Here is a 22,827-nt window from a genome sequence, read left to right as displayed (position 1 = left end):
CCCCACAGCCTCCTGGCTACTGCAAAGAAAGGTGTCTGCTCATCTTTTATTCCCCAGGCCAAGCCTCCTGGCTGCTCAGGAAGCAGTGGGAGTCCACAGGGAGTGGTTGCTTAAATAACTCTGTTGCTGAGGCCCATATATTTCCTAAGACAGCAGATAGAATGAAAGAGAGATGATCGTTTCACTGTTGCCCACAGGGGTTTCCATTAGCACCAATGGGACCAGGAATGATACCACAGAGTACCAAGGGGTAGTGGGTGCCTCCCACCACAAAAATATTTCCCACTACCCCACCACATCAGAGAATTGGAATAGAAGCAGAGGCATTTTGTTCCCTTATTATAGTGTGTGAGCTGTGACTTTGATAGTTATTAGTGAAATACAAGCAGTGATTACCTCAGAGAGCAGGGAGATTCCTGCTGAAATGATCAGCATACAGGGGATACACCAGTGTAACCAAGGCCAGGTCTATACTATAAACTGACATTGGTATAACTATGTGGCTCAGAGGGTGTGAAAAATCCACCTCTGAGCAACACAGTTATACTGACATAAACCCCGGTGTTTATATCAGGAGCCAGAGAAGGTTGATCATAACCAGGCCAGACCCCCAGCTGCCGGGCTAGGGCCAGGAGAGCCTTTGTGCAGGGGGGAGGAGCGGGGGGTCGGGGAGGGGGTCAGTGCATGAATCCTTTCCTTTTCCACGCAATCTCCCCTGCAGGCTTGGACTATGGGCTGGCACTGCTGCCCCCTTTGTCTCCCCTATCCCAACTTTTTCCAGCTGTGTGGACTCAGGCAGGAAGAGGAAGCTAGCCTGGGAAGTCTAGCCCAGACTAGTCTAAAACAGTGGCCTGTAAGAGGGATCCGGCCTGGGCTCCCACCTGTGAGGCCTCCATTTCTGAACAGAAGTAGCTTTAAAAAAAAAAAAAAAAGTTTTTTAAATACCAAGCAAATGATCACGGACAATTTCAGAACTTTTCAGCAAACAAAATGCATCAAAGAAAAGCAAGTTCTCTGAAATTTGCCAAGATATACCCTCAACTTCAAGAATAGGCCTAATTCTGGGTAAAGATCGGTAGGAGAGTCCTCTACCAGTATTACCTCCAAACTATGTACCTTAGATAATGACGAAAAAGACTGTATCATAGAAGAATGGAAAGTGGAACATTCAGCATCAGATTCTTCATTAGAATAAAAAGAGGTGGAAGGAAATGACTGAGCAATACAGTACCATGAACGGAAACTGGAAAAGAACCCACATGGTAATAAAGTAAGCCCAGGAAGTAAGATTCCACCGGAACCAAGTGATACTGTGCAAATTGTATCTGAAGGTCCAAAATAACCACAGTTAGATCTTCTCTTCAAATGAAACAAGAATGAGTAGAGAAGTTTCAAAATAGAGGTTCGGTTTATATCCATGGGTCAAATACAGTGAAATAATGAATGCAGCTTACTGCTTCCCATGCAGACTTCTTTCATCACCTATTGCTGTACAAAAATTTGTGTTTATTGGTAATGGCTTCAGAAAATTGGAAAAAAGCTATGGCATAGGATGCAGGTTTCCAACAGCATGAAAACAGAATCACAAGAGCTGTCACATGGTACGGGCTTAATTCAAAATCATTCAGTCAAAAGGTGATGGTCTTTCAGTTCAGTTGAAAATTACTGTTGCATATTTTGCTTCAGTGCAGGAGAACTGTATGTATATTGAAGTTGTGGCAGATGTCCTCCGACTCACTGTAGTCCAGGGGATTGCTTAAAGAGGAAAAGAAGAGAGTGACAGCAGCAGCAACGACAACTTCTTCGTACTACTGACTCTAATAGCCAAATACTTGAGTATTGGTAAGAAAGAAAATTGAAAGTGGGCCATGCAATGCAAAATATACCCATTCATCAATACAAAATTAAATCATTCACATTCTATCAAAAAAAACAAAAAAAACCCATTAATGCATAAGCCAAGAAGTGAAAGAGACTAATGTTTTCTCTGTAATGCTTAATGAAACTAAAGACATTAGCAAAGTTGAACAAGTGTCAGTTATGTTGAGATATTATTTGCATAGCATAGTATATGAAAGATTTTTTGGCTTCCATCTTGTCAAGTCACTTAATGTGTTCTTCACATCGTGAAAGAGAGTGCATCGTCACGGTGTTGTACTGATATGCAGAACCGTATTACAATGGTGTTCATTGTTTCAACCACAAGCTCAATTTAGTTATTGTTTATGTATGCAGAGGAAACAAACATGCACTGGATTTTTTCACTATCTGGAGAAATTGTACACTTTTCTCTTTGGTCAGCTTTACACACTAAATTCACAGCCATTAAGAAAGTACAACCCAAAAATAAAGTCTTGGCATTGAAGAAGCTCTGTGATACTCAATGGGCATACCAAGTTTCTGCTTGTAGTGCTGTGAAAAAAGGCAATTTCATCCATTCTTGTGTCATTTGCTATAATATCTCGAGATATATCAAGAGATGACAGGGCAATGGGTTCACAAGGTCTTTAGTTCAGTATTGGACTGACTTTGCTGTTCTCCTTTGCATGTTAACAAAAATTATTTAACTGCTTAAAGTTCTATCTGACTACCTGCAAGCAGTTGAGTGTGACTTTTCTCAGGCATGCTGATCTGTGGACACCCCAATCAGTGAATTTCTGAACATGAGACATTTGGAAGAGGCATTTGATGAAATATGGAGCAAAGCCATTACCACTGCTTCAGAAATTATTTGAAGCCATCTAAAATGTTGGGAACACACAGCGTAGTGAGGCAGTGTGGCTCCCCGCCACCCCAGAGAGGGTCAAGCCCCTCCAGACACCAGAGTGAGCGGAGCCAGGAAGCTCTGAGCCCACCCCTCAGAGGGACAGGCGGCAACCCGAAAGTAGAAAGGCAGGCCCTCAGAGCTCACTGAAGAGCAGCCACCAGGGAGGCCAGACGCAGCCAGCCTAGCCAGAGACTGCGAAAACCCCGCGGCCCCAGACAGGCCAAGACTGACCTGACCTACGCCCACTATCCAGGGGAGTTGCTGGACCTGCCCTGCGCCTACTATCCAGGGGAGCTGCCGAACCTGCAGCTTGCCCACTACCCCGAGGAACCCATGGTGCTGCACATCCCAGAGAACACCGCGGTGACCCAGGTTCCAGAAGGAGGGGAGTTAGGAAGTAGCCCAGGGACAGCCGACTCTAGTCTGGCTGTAACTCTGCCAGAACCCATGTCAGTGTGTTGCGGTCAGGATCCCCACTGACCCAGCAGCGGGTCATTTGCTGCTGCTAGGGCCCCGGGCTGGGACGCAGTGGAGTGGGGGGACGCAGGCTCGTGGGTGGCAGCCTCCCCCTCTTCCAGGTCCTTGGAGGCCTGGGCTAATTCACATATGCTGTGTTGCTCAGCCTCTGCTTGAGGGCCTAAGCTACTTACTGTTTGTTGCCCCGCCCTGACCCCAGGGCCTGGGCCTGCCTAATCTTGAACTGTTTGTTCTGTCCCAACCTGAGGGCCTGAGCTACTGACTATTTGGTGCCCTGCCCTGACTCAGAGCCCGGGCCTATGGTGCTCATTCCAGTTACCGCAAGGGTTGCCAAGGGAGATTCCGGTGACCAGACAAATTCCCCAAAGTCAACTGTGTGTAACGAGCCGGTGTGGCTCCCCACCACCCCGGAGAGGGTCAAGCCCCGGCTAGCCCTTTTACAACAGTTATGTACAAAAGTTGCTTAAAAAACTTCAGGAATACATTTCAACTGAAGAACAGATAAAGGAGACTTCAGGACAAACTCCTTTTTGTCAGAGATTGATTAAATTACTGGAGAGAACTTCAGATAAGATGTTCTGAAAATAAAATTTGTTCTTGATGGTGTCAATTGCCTTCACCCAAAGTATGTAAAATTAAAACACTAGAATCATAGAACACTATGGATGTGATATAGACATTGTGAAGACAGAGGTAAACCTCTTGCAAAAGTAACTGAATGCTATGAAGAAGAGAAAAAGTCCAAGACTGACAGTTTGCTGCAGCTGCTAATTTCTTTGGATAAATACAAATTTGCCTTCCACAAGCTGCATAAATTCTGTGCAATTGGTACAAGTATTCCTCCATCAAATGCTGCATATGAAAGGGCATTCTCATGTCTTCAATGCGTGAAAGACTAGCTGAGGAACTGCATGACAAGTGACCAGGTAAGGGACTTGGATGTCATGACTATTGAAAAAAAGTTGTCCGAGTCTCTGCAGCTGGAAAGAGTTGTCGACAGATTTACTGCTGCTTTCAACAGGCATATCAAGCTTCAATATGGTAAGTAAATTGTGACCAACATTATTTATCCCCATTTTATAAAGTGTATATGTAGAAAAATCCATGCTCCCTTAATAATAGTCTTTACCATCCCTTTGCCACCCCAAACTAATTATTCTAGCCCTGCCCCTGAATGGGACTGATCAGGGTCTTTTTCATTTCTCTACTGCAGGTTGGGGAATGTACCAACCATGAGGCACCAGAGCAATGTGCCTGCAAATACTGGAGTTTGTCTACAAACAAAAGATGTACCTAATGGTATAACCTCCCTCACATGGACACAGTTATACCAGTGTAAAGGTGCTTAGACCAGTATATCTTATTCTCATACAAGAAGGGGAATAAGCTATACCAGTATAAGGTATATTCATACTAGTTTAACTGCATCCACAGGTTGTACTAGTTGTACAAGTACTAGTATATATGTTTAAAAAACAAAAACCCAACCTGTAACTGACAGTTGTACAAATAAAAAACTAAAGACCTCTATGTAGACTAGGTCTCATTAACAAAACTTCACTAGAGGACATACGAATGATTATCTTTACAACTATAAAGGCCTGGCCTTTTAAAAAATTATTATTGAAGAAAGTTTAATTCCTGCAGAAATTGTAGGCCCCTTCATTTGCAAGCCCATAGTTTCCCTGCTAACAGGGATGAGAAAGCAAGTTGACCTTTCAAGTCTTGGATAGAAATGTAACAATATCCCAAGACCACTGAGACAAGAATGGTTGATTGACTAAGACTACACGAATTCCTGGATGTCGGCCATAGATGCTAATCATGCCTCCTTTTTCCAAGAGCGGACAGATGCGTATCAGTATGCTTAGGGGACTATTTTAAAAATTGTTAGCATTACAGCATTATTTTATTTCATCTGCTGATAAGAATGTCAGAGAGATGCTACACTGAAGAAGCCACTGTTTGTTCCCACACATTTGTACTCTGCTCCCCACTCTGCTCTCCGCTGACCAACCTAGATCAGTCCAGTACCTTCCTAATCTGAGAGGGAAATCAGGGTGTTTTCTTTCAAGATACATAAAGAAGAAATAGATGGGAATTGATCTGAACAGAGGTGTACTGAGAGAGGCTAGAATAGTACATTACTGAGTTCATATATTGCTAAATATATTATATGTAATATAATATTACTAGGACTCATCATTGCATGTTAATCCAAGTAATATAACACATCACTACAGTACAATGTATATTAAACATGATGAAACAAGTTAAGTTTTAAAGCACGTCTTCTACCCTTTTATTTGTAATTTTAAATCAATCACTTCAGTTTTGGTTACACTTAAAGAATAGTGTAATGCACACTGAAAACTAAACAGGCACAGTGCGATAACTCTTCTAATAATAATCCTGTACTAACATTTACAACTGGTCTTTACCATTCTGTTTTCCTACTTAGAGAAGTGGGTGTTGAAATATCAATTAAAATTTGGGTGTAACTATATACAAAAAAATAATTACAGCAATGAAATTCCACCATGGCAGACAAGAGATTAGTATCTATACAAAAAAAGAAACAATAGTTTGTGAAGCATTTACAGATGATGTTTGATCTCAGATAGGCACACACAGCTCCCACTGATGTGAATGCTAGATGTTCAATTCATATCCAAGGGCACAAGTTATCCAGTACCATTTATGTACAGGTATTAGCTTTATTATGGAGGTGCCAGCTAAACTTCATACTCAAGGCTGAGCTAAGGTTTACACTTAAAGCAGGGATTCAACCTCTTATGAAAAATGATGCATCTTCCCTAAAGTTATAGCAGTTTAATTATAGGATGATTTTTTTCTGAGAATTTACAAGCAAATCTTTTATAAATTAACGGTAATTCTAAAATATTGGTCCTTAAAGATAGACATTTTCCTTTGTCCTTAATGAACTTAACAAAATTCTCTTAACTGCCCATAAAATAAAAAGCCCACTGAAATCTTGTCCATAGGCCACACTTGAGGTGGTTTTTTGTTGTTTTTTAAAAAAAGATTCGTAGTCACTCTCTCTGGTCCCGTCCCATCTCCTCCGATTCCGCCACTACCACCAACACCTATATTCTTCATGCCTGAAAGTTTCTCCTTTAGCAGAGGCTACATTAAGATACAGTCAAGGTTGAGAGTACATCAGTAATTTAGGGTTCAGCACAATACAGCGTTGTTGTGATTATCCCCCAGAATAAGCATAATAAACCCAGAAATTCCAAGTTAAGGTTACTCTGAAAAGAAAACCAAATTTGTTGCGTGGGTGTCATAACTCCATTTTCATATGTGAACCTTAATTCTGCCTTGTAGTGACACCATGAGGGCGAAAACAAATATTTAAAAATCAGTATAATCTAACACAAGACCACAAACACTGAAATGCCTTAACGGTAATTATATGATTAAACACCCAATAAAATTGAGAAGTCCAAAAGGACCACAAGGCTTTATAGAAGTTTAACAATCTAAGGGCAGACACCCTTAATAGCGGGGGATGTTTTAGAGGAGATTAGTTCTTCAGTATTCTTCTACATTCCTGATCACAATTGTTCTGAATTTTTAAATCTAAATTTTAAATTTAGCCAGCCCCCAAATCCCTGATCATCCACAACCACCTCCAATTAAAAAAAAAAAAAATAGTATTTCTCTTCAACACTATACTTCTGAGAAATCCAGTAGCACATCTGAAACTATTATTAAGAAAGCCCTCCAGATGATGTCGGATAGTGGGGAATACAAAATATTGATCCAGAGATTCAATAGCACAAGATTTCTTTATTATATTCCTTCTCCTGAAGGGGAAAAACGGAAGCTGGCACATTTTGCCTGGTGGATTAAGATCTAGAAACTTCCTGTTAATTTTCACAACTTACTGGCAGTGAAATATACTGATCAGTATTCTCTAGAGTGCAGCAACATTTCCAGTCTGTCTCTTAAACAGCTCATCCCTGCATTAGCAAACATTTGAGTTTGACAGTTATGTTCTTACAGTTGCTTAATTAGCATTTGTGCGCGCACACAAACCCCCCGCCCCGGAATATGCAACGACAAACCAGAGATGGGCAAATTGCCACTGTTAACATTAACCAAAAAGAGGCAATGCTCCTGTTTTAGATGTCAAGAGAACAATTACTGCATTATTTGTTAAAGAATTAAAAATTGTGCCCGTCATTCCTAAGGCTGTTTTATGGCTTCTAAAGGACTTTGACAGTAGCACGTTTTTAAAACCAGGTGATTTCAAGTTTGATATTTCTCTTTTTCTTCTGTGTATTAATAGGCATCAGACTAATTACAATAACATTTCATAAAAAGGGAGAAGTTACACACAACGCCTTTATTAAAACATAATGCCATTCTCACCAACAGAGCTCAAATTTATTCTGATGATCCTGTATGCCCTTTAACATACCCAGGATGCATTAGTATGCAGCCTTTTGGATCCATTCTGTTCTTTTCCATATAAAAAATCCTTGGTGTCATTACCCTACCCCAAAAATTGTTTTGATCCCTCTTTCCAATATCTTCTCCAACTCACAGACAGAATTATCATCAATTGGCTTACTCCACTTACAATGCGCCTTGACTGTATTATCACCTGCTTTTAAAGTGACCCCAAATTCCTTTAAATTCACAAGGATGCTAATTTTCACTAGTTTTCATATTTCATCATCACGGCAAATCCCAAAGGGACATGGCTTCCTTGCAGATCAAGCATCACCTGGATCAATCTCTGTCTCGGTTCGTAAGGTGGTCTAGCTGTATATTCAATTTACATCCAGCACTGGCAATCTTCTTAGTCCAAAGTTTAGCGCTCACATGATCACTGGCCATGTAGTGAAATTCCTTGGTAAACTCACTTCAGGATTCACTGTTCTTAGCAATTGGGCACGTCTACACTGGCAAAGTTACAGCGCTGGCAGTTACAACGCCACTCAGAGAGCGCAGAAGAAAAACGCTGTGGTGCCTTCACACTGACAGCTGCCTGCAGAATAGCGTGTTCACACTTGTGGCACTTGCAGCGCTATTTGGAACGGTGCACTCTGGTCAGCTATCCCACAGAGCATCTCTTTCTCTTTTGCTACTAAGACTTGGTGGAAGGTGGAGGGGGTCGCAGGGCATCCTGGGTCCAGTCTTAATGCCCTGTGCTGCATTGCTTCACATCCCAGCAATCCCTGTGCTTCCATCCACATTTGGCACCATCTTTCAACCTGTTGTGTATTACACAACCTGCCTCTTTCAGGCTGCAGGAATGGACCCCAAACTGCTGACCAGTATGCTGCTCGTTCTGACCAACACGTCACGAGTGGCAGTGGAGTTATTCCTTAAACTACAAAGGCAAGAGGAGTGAGACGTTGATCTCACCATGCAAAGCAGCTACAACACGAGATTTCTTGTGGCATTCACAGAGGTGCTGACCACAGTGGAATGCTGCTTTTGGGTTCAGGAAACAAGCACTGAGTGGTGGGATCACATCGTGATGCACATCTGAGATGATGAGCAGTGGCTGCACAACCTTTGCATGAAGAAAGCCACATTCATGGGTCTGTGTGATGAGCTCACTTCAGCCCTGTAGCACAAGGACACGAGAATGAGAGCTGCCCTGTCGCTGGAGAAGCGGGTGGCGATTGTACTGTGGAAGCTGGCTACTCCAGACTGCTACCGATCAATTGCTAAACAGTTTGGAGTGGGAAAGTCAACCATTGGAGTAGTGTTCATGGAAGTGTGCAGAGCCATTAATCGCTTCCTCCAAAAGACAGTGACTCTGGGCAATGTGCGTGACATTGTGGATAGCTTGGCACAAATGGGTTTCCCTAACTGCAGAGGGGCGAAAGATGGCACACACATTCCAATTCTGGCACCAGACCACGTAGCCACAGAGTACATTAATCGCAAAGGGTATTTCTCAATGGTCCTCCAGGTGCTTGTGGATCACTGTGGCCATTTCATGGATGTTAACGCAGGGCGGTCTGGAAAGGTGCACGACGCATGCATCTTTCGGAACCCTGGCCTGTTCAAGAAGATGTAAGCAGGGACTTTCTTCCCGGACCAGAAGATCACCGTAGGGGAAGTCAAACTGCCCACTGTGATCCTGGGAGACCCTGCCTACCCCTGAATACTGTGGCTTATGAAGCCATACATGGGGCAACTTGACAGCAGCAAGGAGTGGTTCAACAGGCTGAGCAAGTGCAGAATGACTGTTGAGTGTGTTTTTGGCCATTTAAAAGCCCGCTGGCAATGCTTGTATAGGAAGCTGGACATGGCCGATGACAATATCCATATGCTTATAGCTGTGTGCTGTATGCTCCATAATATTTGTGAAGAGAAGGATGAAAGCTCAGCGGCTGGAGGCTGAGTTTGAACAGCCAGAGACCAGGGCTATTAGAAGGGCACAGCGCGGGCCCATAAGGATCATGGATGCCTCGAGGCTGCAATTCGAAGCTGAAAGCCACTAATATTTGCTGCTATGCTCGGAACTGCAGTGCTTGTAATGCTAAGAGGTGACTGGTGCACATGATGCAATAAGGGGGTTTAACATAATTGCATGTTGCTTTGCAGTGCTCTTTTTGCTTTCAATTAATAGAATAAAGATTGTTTTCAAACAAACACAATTATTTTATTAAAAGACAACAACCGGAGGAGCGAGTCAAATGACAAAAATACATGAGCAGGGAGGAGGAGGGGGGGAAAAGGAAGGTCTCCAGAGGAGATGGGGTCCTGGGACAGCTACATATTTGTGTATGTCCAGGGATCATACCCAACCTTCTCCTTTGGAGTACAATGCAGTAGGTGCTGTACTTCAGCAGGGCCAAACTGCAGAGGGATGGGTGTTGAGTGCAGTGGGTAGTGCAAGTCCACACTGCTGGACTGTGAGGAGGGAGGAGTGGAATGCTGAGGGTAGAGAGTGGAGTCAGGAGGTTGAGGGGTGTGTGTGTGTGTGTGTGTGTGTGTAAGGCATGGGGCGCATGGGAAAGTTTTGTGACAGCAGCTGTAGAGGAGGATGGGCGTGGAACTGCTCGGCTTGATGAGCTAGTATTGCCTGGTGCATGTCTGCTCGGCACTCCATGATGTTTACAAGCCGCTCCGTGGCTTCACTGTGGCGTGCCGTGTTCACCTTTCAGTCCCTCTTCTTGCTGTCCCGCCACTCCTTCAATTCCTGTTTCTCAGCAGCAGAGTGCATCATAACCTCACGCAGAAAGTCCTCCTTAGTTCTTCGTGGTCACTTTCTAATTCTGCGCAGCCATTCTGCCACCAGTAAGAGAGGCTGACCTCCCAAGATCATCTCTGTGAAGTCTAAATGCAACACTTTAAAGAAGCAGTATTGTTTGCAACACAGACAACACTGATTCAGTGCTTTAAAACACGGCCAGTACTCACACATCTGTCACTAACTGGCTGACCCCAGGCAAGCACACGAGCCACAAGACCCCCAAAATGCTGAGTAGCCACAGGGGCAGGGTGAATCACTCTTCTCGGACCCTGCTGTACACTGGACACGTGGCTCTTAGGCAGAGCCAGCACTGTAGGGGGCGCTTGATAGTCATTCCTGTCCCTACACTTTCCACAGGATGTGATCATTATGGAAGATATCTCGCTGCTGAGGTTGAGCAGAGAATCAAAGGAGGGTCTTCTCCAAGACTGCGGCTTCTGCCCTGGCCCCATGCGGCTCGCTTGTGTGCAGCAATGGTCATCCATCCCCCTCCCTCCGTGACGGCACAGTGAAGTTACCATTAATGGGCAAAAAACAAAAGCATCTCTGCCAAGAAACCTGTGGCAGCGGATTGCCCAGTATCTTCAAGAGTTTCCTGGAGATCTCCAAGGGAGATTCCCGAGAAGTGAGGGAGTCTATCAACAGCCTGTTCCGCCACTCACATTAGGTATGCAGTGGGAGACAAGCCTGTTTTCTGCAACCCTCCTGCCCCCAACAATTCCCAAAATCAGATCCACTTACCAGGGGCCTCCTCTCCTGTTTGCGTTTTGCCAAGATCAGATTGCTGTGACTGGCTAGTGTCCTCTGGGGTAGAAAAGAGCTCCTGACTGCATGCATCTCTGGCCTCCAAGCCATCCTCTGCCTCTGGGTACCCCTTCCCCTCTTCGTCCAAGATTTCCTCCTCCTGGCTCGGTCCACTCTCAACTGGCACGTGAGCCAAAGAAGTATCCACAGGGGCCTTCGCAGTGGAGGTGGGGTCACCACCTAGTATCGCGTCCAGCTCTTCGTAGAACTGGCAGCTCGTGGCCGCAGCACCGGAATGGCGGTTTACCTCCCGCGCCTTGTGGTAGGCGTTCTGCAGCTCCTTCACTTTTACCCTACACTGCAATGTGTCCCGATCATGGCCCCTTTCTATCATTCATCATGAAATCTGTCCGTAGGTATCATAATTTCTACGGTTAGAGCGCAGCTGGGACTGCACAGCCTCCTCTCCCCAAATGCCGATGAGGTCCAGCAGCTTGGCATTGCTCCAAGTGGGTGATCGCCTGGTGCGTCGAGCAGGCATGGCCACCTGGAAAGATGCACTAAGACCACTGCATGCATCACCAAGCAAACAGGAAGAGGACTTTCAAATTTGCAAAAGAATGTATGGGCGGATGACAGTTGGTCACCTGAGGGCAGGTCAGTAAAGTTAAAACTGATAACCAGAGAGGTAAGAACAGGCATTGTGGGACAGCTCCCGGAGGCCATTCGCAGCGCTGTAATTGCCACAGTGTCTATACTGGCACCACAGCCCCAGCGCAGAAAGCTGTACGCCTCTCGTCGGGGTGGTTTTTTAAAAGCACTACAGCTGTGCAGTTTCTGCACACTTAGTGGCTTGGCAGTGTGTACACCTCAGGAGTTACAGCGCAGAAAGCCACTTTACTGCGCAGAAACTTGCCAGTTTAGACGGGGCCATCCTAACAACATATCCATACCAAGAAAGCTGCTGAAACCAAACCAGTGCCTATTACTCCAAGGGGTGGGGATTCTGAGTGACTGCACGCCCGCAGAAAACACCCCCCCCCCGCCCCCAGAATTCCTGTGCTTCCCTGCAGGGAAGCAAAGGGAAGCCATGTGTTGGGGCGGGGGAGCGGGAGGGGGCGACCATGGGCGCAGTTTTTGGGGGGGGGGGGAATTGCCTACCTCCAGAGGAGAGACATGGGGGGGGGGAAACGACACACACAGGGTTACATGCCACTGCCCCACTCACCCCCATTTCTGCAAGCACAGAGCTGCCCAGCTGAAGGAGGCTGCATCTCTGCTCCACTGACTCTGCAGCTGAACACCGCCTTCTGGGTCCTAGTGCCAGTCGCGCTCCCCTTCTGTGTGCTGGGAGCCTTCCTGTTTTCTGTGCAACAGTGAGTGGCCGCAGTGGGGCTGGGTAAGGAGGCGTGTGAGGGGAAGAGACAGTCGGGAAGGAAAGGGGTGGAATAGGGTAGGGGGAGGGGAATGGAGAAGAAAAGGGGATAGGGAAATTGCAGGGGGAACCTGGAGCCTGGCATGCAGGGTCCCCTCAGCAGCAGCCGGTGCTCCCCTGTTAAGCAGGCCCATTGAACCCTCACCCTGACAAGCCATACCCCCTTACACCTGGATCCCCCCGAGCCAACCACACCCAGACCCCGCCCCCACTGATCCCCAACTAGCTGCACTTGGACCCCCACCCCATCAAGCCCCAGTCTCCCGACACCCGGGCCTCCCCACTCCACCCCCCACACCTAGCCACAACCACCTTCCCCTGGATCCCCTGCAGAGCCCCACTTTCCCTGCATCCGGAACCCCCTACCGAGCCCCTGTGCATCCAGATATTCCACTGAGTCACCCACACCCAGATTGCCCCACACAAAAATCTCTCACCCCATGCCTGGATTCCCCAACACTATGCTCCTCCACACTTGGATCCTGCTGGGCTGAGCCTGCCCACCCACACTGGTGCACCTGGCACAGAGGGGCAGGGCCCTGGGGTGTTTCTGGGGCAGGCCCAGCCCTTACACTGTGTCAGGGTCAGGTGCAGCCTACTGACGAGTCCCTGTATCAGGGGATGTGGGGGCTTCAGAGTGATCTCCCACCTCAATGCAGCCAGTGGCCTGTGCTCCCCACTGGTATGCTGGAGCCACATTTATTTACTGACAAATAAAATTTACAGAATTTTTCAGAATTTTTTTTTAAAAAATGTTCGCATAAGTTTTAATTTTTTGGCATAGTACTTTTAGGTGCAGAATTCCCTCAGGAGAAGCTGATGAAGGAAGTTGCTGGGTTCAGCTTCCAATTTCGTTATTTCTGATATGGAATTTCCATATTTATGCATACTCAAGTTCACTAATTTTTTGACAAGACTATTACTAAAACTAAAGCCACCCCTTCATAGTAAGATGGAGGTTTTAAAAAATTCTAGCACAAACCCAAAAATCTCTCCCTTTTTGTTCCAAAAAATAATAAAAATTCAAATTTCAGCTTTACTAATGCAACAGGTAGTTCAGAAATTTCCTACTATTCAAGCTAAAATGAACTGACATTTATACTTATACGGTGTCTGTATTTTGTCTAAAAGCAGTATTAAGCTGTCACACATGATTAAAGATTTGTGCCAAGACTGAAATGAAGAATCATTACAAAAACAAACTATCTTATCAGTCATCACTGCTGGCCCAGGTTGACAGACGAGACCAGCACTTGAACCCAAAGGCATTAAATGCATATAAAGATTTAGCATACAGCTAATTTAAAAAGACAACAAAAACACACCATGAAGGACCTAAACCTAACTCCATATGAAAGTATTGGCATTCACATCAGTGGGAACTGGATCAACCTTTGTATTACAGTCCAGATTATCCAAAACAGGGCTGTTCATGCCTTTTGTGGCAAGAGCTAAATTACATTTTTAATTATGGTCCATGAGCTAAGGCTACAGAATAAGGATCATATGCTACACACAATCCATAGCAGCTCTCCCAAGGAGGTCAATAGAAGTTCTGCACAAAGATGAAGCAAATAAAACCTTTATGAAATCGCTACCATTTAACATTCTGTCATTTCTGTCCCTTGTTCGCCAATCTGTGTACATGAGTAAGGCATGCTACTATAACTGCGTTCTGTGTATGACTGGCACCTAAGTTTTAGAAAATATGGCTCTTAGATTGTCAAGATTAGACTTCAGAGTTAACCCACTGAGGTGAATGGGGGCAGTTTAAGCCACTTTCACAGCCTGAAAAATCAGATTTAGCCAGTGCTACATCAGCTCACATTTGGAAAGATTTAAAAAACCAACCAACCAACCAACCGTCAAAAGGGCTACACATTTTAAAGAAAACACACAAAACAAAGATTTTAGATTGTTGAGAATCTGAATCTATGATGGAGATGGATAAATACATCATACAGGCTAGGGAAGACATCCCTTATCCAACTAACAGACTCATATTTTTACAATAAGCTCTTTCCTATAAAAAAAATAAAAATAAAAAACTATGAAGCATAAGAAAGCAGGTTACAAATAGAGTAAGCCTTAGCCAGAAATGCACCTCATCACTTTTAGAATGGGGCAGTGCTGGGAAACAGTACATACTCAGTCCTTAACTCAGACTGCTGGTAATGCATATGACACAAAGCGCCCCATGTATCCCCCTATTGTGGAATGCACCCCTTGTGGCAGAGCTGTGCTTCAGAATCACAGCTTTCACTTTTAAAGACCATTCTAGCCCTCAGAGTACACTTGGCTCATTTTTTTTTAGTTAACCAAGTTAGTGTTATCTTCCTGAAACAATAGTTCTGGGAGGTATAAATTGCCCATTCAACTCAATAAGGATGTTTTTCTAAGTGATATGCTCTAGTTCAAACAGGAATCAATTCAGGGAAATCCATGGCCTGCATTATGTAAGCGGTCAGACAAGATGATCACGGGCATTTCTGTTTTTATAATCTATGAACTCTGACAGTTTAAATGCCAATATTGTTAACAATTTCGCTGTTAATTATTTTAGCAGAAATACACAGCTAACTTGCTTACACAATAATCCAAACAGTCATCCACACCGCCACTGGCACCAAAAGCCACAACTATCCTCAACCCAGCTGCCAAAGTCTCTGGCTTCCCCCAACTTCTACGATGCAGTTCTCAAACCGTGGGTTCTCAGCAGTTCTCAAACCGTGGGTCGGGACCTGAAAGTGGGTCACAACCCCATTTTAATGGGGTTGTCAGAAGCAGGTTGGGGTGCAATGAAGATTGAGAACTCCTGAATTAGTCTCATATTGACAGTGCCTGTGTGCAATACCAAAAACAGAAGGACAACATAAAAATGAATTTAATATCAAAACAATTTTATCATTTGTATATTTAAGTAAAAGACTCATTTTTAAAAATGTATCTGGAGTTGTGGCAGAATTGCCAAGCTGCTTTATCATAGTACCACAGAATCAAGGAATCTTGCAACAGAATCAAGGCAAGAGTATGTGAGGTCTTGCCCATTATACAGCCTCAGAGTGGTGGCTAAGGGCTTGTCCACATTTGAAAGTTAATTAAGATGGAGTTGGACAAGAACAGCTACATTCACAACCTATTTGTGGACAATATTATTCCAGAACAAGAGTGCCTTGTTCTTGTTTAGCTTAACCAAGTGACTTACCTGAGTAACCCAGGAACATCTCTATGTGTAGCAAACCCTTAGGTACACAGCAATGAGGTGCATCAAGCTGCTCATTTCAAGCAGATTCAGTCAAGCTGTTGAGATTCGGTCACGTGCAACTATCAGGAGAAACACCACTTTCAAATCTGCCTAGTCAGCATGCAATTTATATAATATAACCCACTATTATCAGATCTAACACTCAGTTTGATCATCAGTGATACTAGTTAATAGACTACAGAGAATGTAGTATGTTGTAGTCGTGATGCTCCCAGAATATTAGAAAGAAAAGGTGGATAAGGTAATGTCTTTTATTGGATCAACTTCTGTTGGTGAGACCCACTTTGTTGATCTACAGAAAATTTAATTAACCACAAGAATTAGCAAGTTATTCCTCAAGCACTTATTAGCTACTGTGAGTCAGATCATCTGCAGAAAACCAGAAAGTGATATGACTTTTATTTCATACAAGAAAAAGACATTCCATTGCCTGAATATATGAGAGAAGTTCTGAAAGTCAAATAACTCAACCTTATATATAATTGCTTTACATCTACATTGCTCATACAGAAACATTTTTGTTACATTTAGTAAGTGAAAACTTTGATCTAGTGGTTGGCCAAAACCAACAGTAATTCACCGGATTTCAGGCCTCTCTCTCACCACATATACAAAATATATCTTGGCTAACAATATCTACACCAGGTTTAAACCCAGTAATGATCTGAAATAGTTTAACTTTAACCCCTTGTGGTGGAAGGGAGGAGGATTTTTTTTTTTTAAACCTTGTAGAAGAAAAGAATACTGCTGCTCTTGCTCAAACTGCTCACAAGAGGATACTGCAATCCAGAGGTGGAAGTGGGGGGGAGGGGGAGAAATCACAATTCCTTGAATATTTCTACATTGCTACAAGACTATGCACCACGATAACATTGAACTCTATTCATTCTTAATTGAATTACTTTAATTTAAAATAAACTTCTCCAAAGATCAGTTAATCTCCCCCACAAAAAATAAAATAAGATCAGATTTAACAACCCTTCTTCTCCAATCAACCATCTTTGCCCTTGCCCCATAGTCAATCAAAAACAGGCACTTGCAATTCCACCCATGCTTTATGTGAACTATGTGACGCATTAGTGATTCACTTTACATTGATTCCTCTGTTTTTCCTGCATGTTCTTGATTAATTATTATACTGGTGTTCTAGCTAGCCCATACTGTGCCTGGACTTTTTTTTAAATGAACCACACACACAAAAAAAGCGGCTCATATGCTGACTTTATCTTCCACATTATATATTTTAGCCTGCCTTTTCGCCTTGCTTTATTTCACATTGATTTTTCATTTGGTTCTTTTAAGTGAGTGTTGCGAGAGAAGAAAATAAGTATTTAATAAAAATAACAGGAGTACTTGTGGCACCTTAGAGACTAACAAATTTATTTGAGCATAAGCTTTCATGGGCTACAGCCCACTTCATCGGATGCATGCAGTATTTAATGGAATTCAAAATAACACAGGTATCAAGACATCTGTGTCTCGTGTTTGATAACTACATTTCTACCTCAATGTATATCAGCCCCTAAAGTTTCAAAACCCTGCTCTAATTACACAAGAGGCACTAGCAAATCTTTGTACACAACACGTTACTGTATGTCATTCTTAAAACACAACATGCCATTGATACAGGGAGAAGAATGCCACATATTTCATTGGGACTCCGCATATTACTTAAGCAGTGAGACAACAGGCAGTGCTTTTCTTGGCAATTACAGCAGAGCTGGTTTGGAGCTAGGATGCTGAAAGTCAAGTCATTTTATCCACCCAAGAAATAAAATAATCACCCTAAAATTCATCGTCTGTGGTAGCCTCCTGCTATTATGAAATTGAATAACTACAGAAAACAAACATTTGTTTGCATTATGAATATCAGTGTCAGATCACAGAGCCATAAACCCCTAATTGAAAGTTCTGAACCTATTTCCATATCACTGAGATATATGTGACATGGCTTTAGATCCAGCCACCAGTGGAGCTCTCCCACAGTCACTTTCACACTAATGTCTATGCCTAGCAAATGCACAGATCTGGCACTTTACTGTCACTTTCACCCCCTCCAAACAAGTAACCCATTCAGGCTAAAGCTCCACACACACATCTTTAAATGTGAAATAATACTTCAAGGTAACTGCTTATATGATTTACACTATATTTTGTGAAAGAAAATATCAGTGTCTTGGCTGACAACTTGTACACCCATTCCGAGTTTGACACGATGTATAAAAAATGACAAATTGTAACATTACAAAAGTAAATTTATAATGAAAACACAGAAGAATTCAGCTGCAGTACTTCTAGCAGGAATTCCTACAATAAATCATATCTTTTTCACAGAATGAATGAGGTATATTTAAAGAGCTTTCCCAAGCTATACAAAAATAGTTTCACATATGTACTAGCTACATGTTTTCAAATGCAAAGGTTTTCTTTTAATCTTTTTTTAAAAAAACCTGTCCCATCACTAGAGATCTCATGCAGCATTGCATCTCCCCAATACCCAATAGGAATAATGGTATTAGAATTTGATCCCTGTTTGTGTTGGGTATCACATTAGTTCACTTGATCCTCTTGATTTCAATGGGATTATTCATGGACTAAAATCTAGCCCAAATATTTTTATAGAAAAGGAGATACTAAAATCAACTAATGGAGTTTAGTGTGTACCCTAAAAGGACAGGAAGACATTTAAACTAAAAAAAAAATATTGCTTTATATATTCATTTAGACAATGTTAAAGGTGGGCAAGTGCTCTCAAAAGGCTCTGCCAAACTAAAACACAGAGCAAAAGTTTTAAGCAAAGAGTGCTGTTAAATTGTTACTGGAAACAGTGTAAATGCTAGCATGGACATTAGCCTTCACAATTCCTCGACAAAAGGACTTGCTTCAATCAAGTCTTTTTTTGATACCCTATTGAAAATTATATACATTCTATACCAGCAGTTAAACGTTCAATACCCACCGCTCACAACTGTGAAGGTGTAGACAGGGCTTTAACGAAAAAATAGAGCAAAAAACTGATAATAGCACAGTGGTCGTGTCAGTAGGTGAAAGCAAGACATTTACCACCCCCTTCTCAAAAAATAACTGCCCCGGGCTATGTAAAATAGCATCCTCTTTCATTTCCCCAAATGCATTTACCCATCTTGCCCTCTCTGTGGTTTGCACTGTTCGCGGTTACGACGCAGCGCTATTTACCTCGCACCGCGGCTCTTTGTGTGTATTCTGCCCCTCTGGGATTGCCAGCAATAAATCGAGGGACACGAAGGGGCTGCCACCCCCCTTAGGGATTAATCAACGTTTGCAGAGCGCTCTGGAGGTGCAAAGCGCTGTATAGATGCTTCAGCGAGACCCGTGGTGATGGGGGGAGAGGGGGGCGGACATCCCTGACATGTCTGACAGAAACTCACTGCCAGCAAGATAACCACCCCGGGGTCTGCAGCCAGAGCCAATCCCGCCGCCCAGGCTCAGAGGCGTCTGTGCCCCCAGCACAGAGACAGGGGACGCAGAGCGCAGACAGCTCGGGCTGCGGGGAGAAACCCAGACACCGACACCTCCCTGCTCATGAGCAGCGAACACACCCGCCACAAAGGGGGCACGTTTGTGGGGAGCCTCGGGCCCTGGGGCCCCCTCCCCGGAGCATGGACACCTCACGCGGGAGACCGGGGTTAAACCACTGCTGAGGCGAAGGGACCCACCGTGGGGAGCCGTCAGGACTAACCCCCGGTTGCGGCACGAAGGGGCCCCGCCCGGGGAGCCAACGAAGGATGGGCTGCGATCCCCAGGCAGCTCTGGCCACCCCAGTCCCGGCAGGGGAAGAAACCGAGAACCAGACCCAGCCCTGCCCGCCGCCCCCTCGCTCACCGGCTGCGGGCTCTCCCCTCGGCCGAGCCCCTTCTCCGGCGGGCGGAGCCGCCGTAGCCCCAGCAGCACAATATGGCGAGCGGCAGCCTCCGCAATGGAGCTCGGGAAATAGAAGGGAGTTACATATTCATGGCCGGGGCCGGGCAAGGAGAGCGGGGATGGGACCAGGTTTCCTGAAGCCCCCTCCCCCGGCGGGGAGTGGGAGTGCTCAGCTGGCGGGAGCCAGGCCCAGCCCAGCCCAGCCTCGCCTCCCCTCCCCTCCCCTCACTACCGACGGCGCAGCCTTCTTCAGCCTGGCTCCAGCAGCCCCTTAGCGTCTCCGCGGCTGCACGGTCCCGCGCCTCAACCAAGTCAAGTGTCAGCCCTTCAGTGCCGCCCCTTCTCGGCTGCACAGCCCCCCTCACCCTAGCTCCAGCCCCTCAGTGTCACTGCCCCCTCTCAGCTGCACAGCCCCCCTCACCCCAGCTCCAGCCCCTCAGTGCTGCCCCCCAGGAGCACAGCCTGCCTTGGCCTAGCTCCAGTCCCTTAGTGCCCTGCTTCATCTTAGCTCCAGCAGCTCAAGCCCAAGTCCTGCACTTCCACACCCAACGTCTTCATCTTCACTCTGTACTAACAGGCTGAAGCTGGGAACTTTGGGAACTGTCCCAAACTGAGGTGTCATTAGAGGAGTTTTTGGAACAAATTGATAAACTAAACATTAATAAGTCTCCAGGACCTGATGGTATTCACCCAAGAGTTCTGAAGGAACTCAAATGTGAAATTGCAGGACTACTAACTGTCATCTGTAACCTATCATTTAAATCAGCTTCTGTACCAAATGACTGGAGGATAGCTAATGTGACGCCAATTTTTTAAAAAGGCTCCAGAGGTGATCCTGGCAATTACAGGCCTGTAAGCCTCACTTCAGTACCGGGCAAATTGGTTGAAACTATCACAAAGAACAAAATTGTCAGACACATAGAGGAAAATAATTTGTTGGGGAAGAGTCAACATGGTTTTTGTGAAGGGAAATCATGCCTCACCAATCTACTAGAATTCTTTGAGGGGGTCAACAAGCATGCGGACAAAGGAGATCCAGTGGATATAGTGTATTTAGATTTTCAGAAAGCCTTTGACAAGGTCCCTCACCAAAGGCTCTTAAGCAAAATAAGCAGTCATGGAATAAGAGGGAAGGTTCTCTCATGGATTGGTAACTGGTTAAAAGATAGGAAACAAAGGGTAGGAATAAATGGTCAGTTTTCAGAATGGAGAGAGGTAAATAGTGGTGTCCCCCAGGGATCTGTACTGGGCCCAGTCCTATTGAACATATTCATAAATGATCTGGAGAAAGGGGTAAACAGTGAGGTGGCAAAATTTGCAGATGATACAAAACTACTCAAGATAGTTAAGTCCCAGGCAGACTGCGAAGAGCTACAAAAGGATCCCACAAAACTGTGTGACTGGGCAACAAAATGGCAGATGAAATTTAATGTTGATAAATGCAAAGTAATGCACATTGGAAAACATAATCCTAACTATACATATACAATGATGGGGTCTAAATTAGCTGTTACCACTCAAGAAAGAGATCTTGGAGTCATTGTGGATAGTTCTCTGAAATCATCCACTCAATGTGCAGCGACAGTCAAATAAGCAAACAGAATGTTGGGAATCATCAAGAAAGGGATAGAAAAAAGAGAGGAAATATCATATTGCCCCTATATAAAGCCATGGTATGTGCACACCTTGAATACTGCATGCAGATGTGGTCGCCCCATCTCAAAAAAGATATATTGGAATTGGAAAAGGTTCAGAAAAGGGCAACAAAAATGATTAGGGGTATAGAACGGCTTCCGTATGAGGAGAGATTAATAAGACTGGGACTTTTCATCTTGGAAAAGCGGCGACTAAGGGGAGGATATGATAGAGGTCTGTAAAATCATGAGTGGTATGGAGAAAGTAAAATAAGGAAATGTTATTTACTCCTGCTCATAATACAAGAACAAGGGCCACCAAATGAAATTAATAGGAAGCAGGTTTAAAACAAACACAAGAAAGTATTTTTTCACACAACGCACGTGATTCATGTGAATAGATTCATGGAAGATAGGTCCATCCATGGCTATTAGCCCGGATGGGCAGGAATGGTGTCCCTAGCCTGTTTGCCAGAAGCTGGGATTGGATGACAGGGCATGGATCACTTGACGATAACCTGTCTGTTCATTCCCTTTGGGGCACCTGCCATTGGCCACTGTCAGAGGACAGGATACCGGCCTTGATGGACCTTTGGTCTGACCCAGTATGGCCGTTCTTCTGTTCTAAGCTCTGTGCTCCTTCCCTTCAGGCTCCCCCCCCCCCCATCCCTATCTTGGTTCAGCCCATTAGTGCAGAGCCCTATGCTTCCCTCACCCTCTATCCCCCATTTTACCTCTAATCCTCTATTACAGAGACCTTTCTTTTCACCCCCACCTAACCTTACCCCTAGGCATTGAACCTTATTCTGAACCCAAGGAATGCTCCCCCTTTATCCTCCCTAGCTGAGCTCCAGGTGTTCAGTGCAGAGCCTGGGCTGCCCCAAATCCCTGGGTGCTAATGCTTGGGCTCCTACCTTATCCTGAAGTTTAGCCTTCTATTCCTCCCATCCTAGCACCCCGCAACCTCTGGGCCCCTTAAGCTGAGCTCCAGACATGGAGATGCAGTACCCTCTCTATTCCTCCATCCTATCCCCACTCTACCAACTGAGCTCCAAGTTTCCTTTAGCTGAGTCCAAAAAGTAACTACTAAAGCAGAAACCCTTTTCTACTACTTTGTATTATTCAATACTTTCCAAATGATGAAACTGAACCAAGAAATCGAAAATACTTTTCAATACTCCTCCCTTTCTTTGTTCAACATCACACACTTTCATTAAGAACCAGTGAAGCCCACTGGAAGAGGAAGATGCAATACAATATGAGGATACCAGGAGGGAGAAGTAGTTTTTTATGGTGCTATAATAAGACATGTTGGGCTGCATTTGTGTTTTCACGTTTAGCTACCACTGACTTCAAGAG

The 22,827-nt window shown here is 44.5% G+C and overlaps 1 protein-coding gene across 2 annotated transcripts in view; it reads right to left on the bottom strand.

The window, feature by feature from the left end:
- RNF2 (ring finger protein 2) overlaps positions 1-19,952 on the bottom strand; it is a 53,494-nt gene extending 33,542 nt beyond the window's left edge. Inside the window, exon 1 of one of the 2 annotated variants that reach the window (XM_084636829.1) lies at positions 19,796-19,952. The gene's annotated coding sequence lies outside the window, so the exon portion shown is untranslated. Of the gene's footprint in view, positions 1-19,629; positions 19,743-19,795 lie in introns of those variants that run through there. The other variant, XM_084636830.1, reaches the window with a different exon arrangement.
- Between the last annotated feature and the right edge of the window lie 2,875 nt (positions 19,953-22,827).

This window comes from Lepidochelys olivacea (assembly GCF_965140295.1).
Source record: "Lepidochelys olivacea isolate rLepOli2 genome assembly, chromosome: 8".
Lineage (NCBI taxonomy): Eukaryota > Metazoa > Chordata > Testudines > Cheloniidae > Lepidochelys > Lepidochelys olivacea.
The sequence above is the reverse complement of the archived record's forward strand: the minus strand, read 5'-3'. Positions and strand labels throughout refer to the sequence as shown.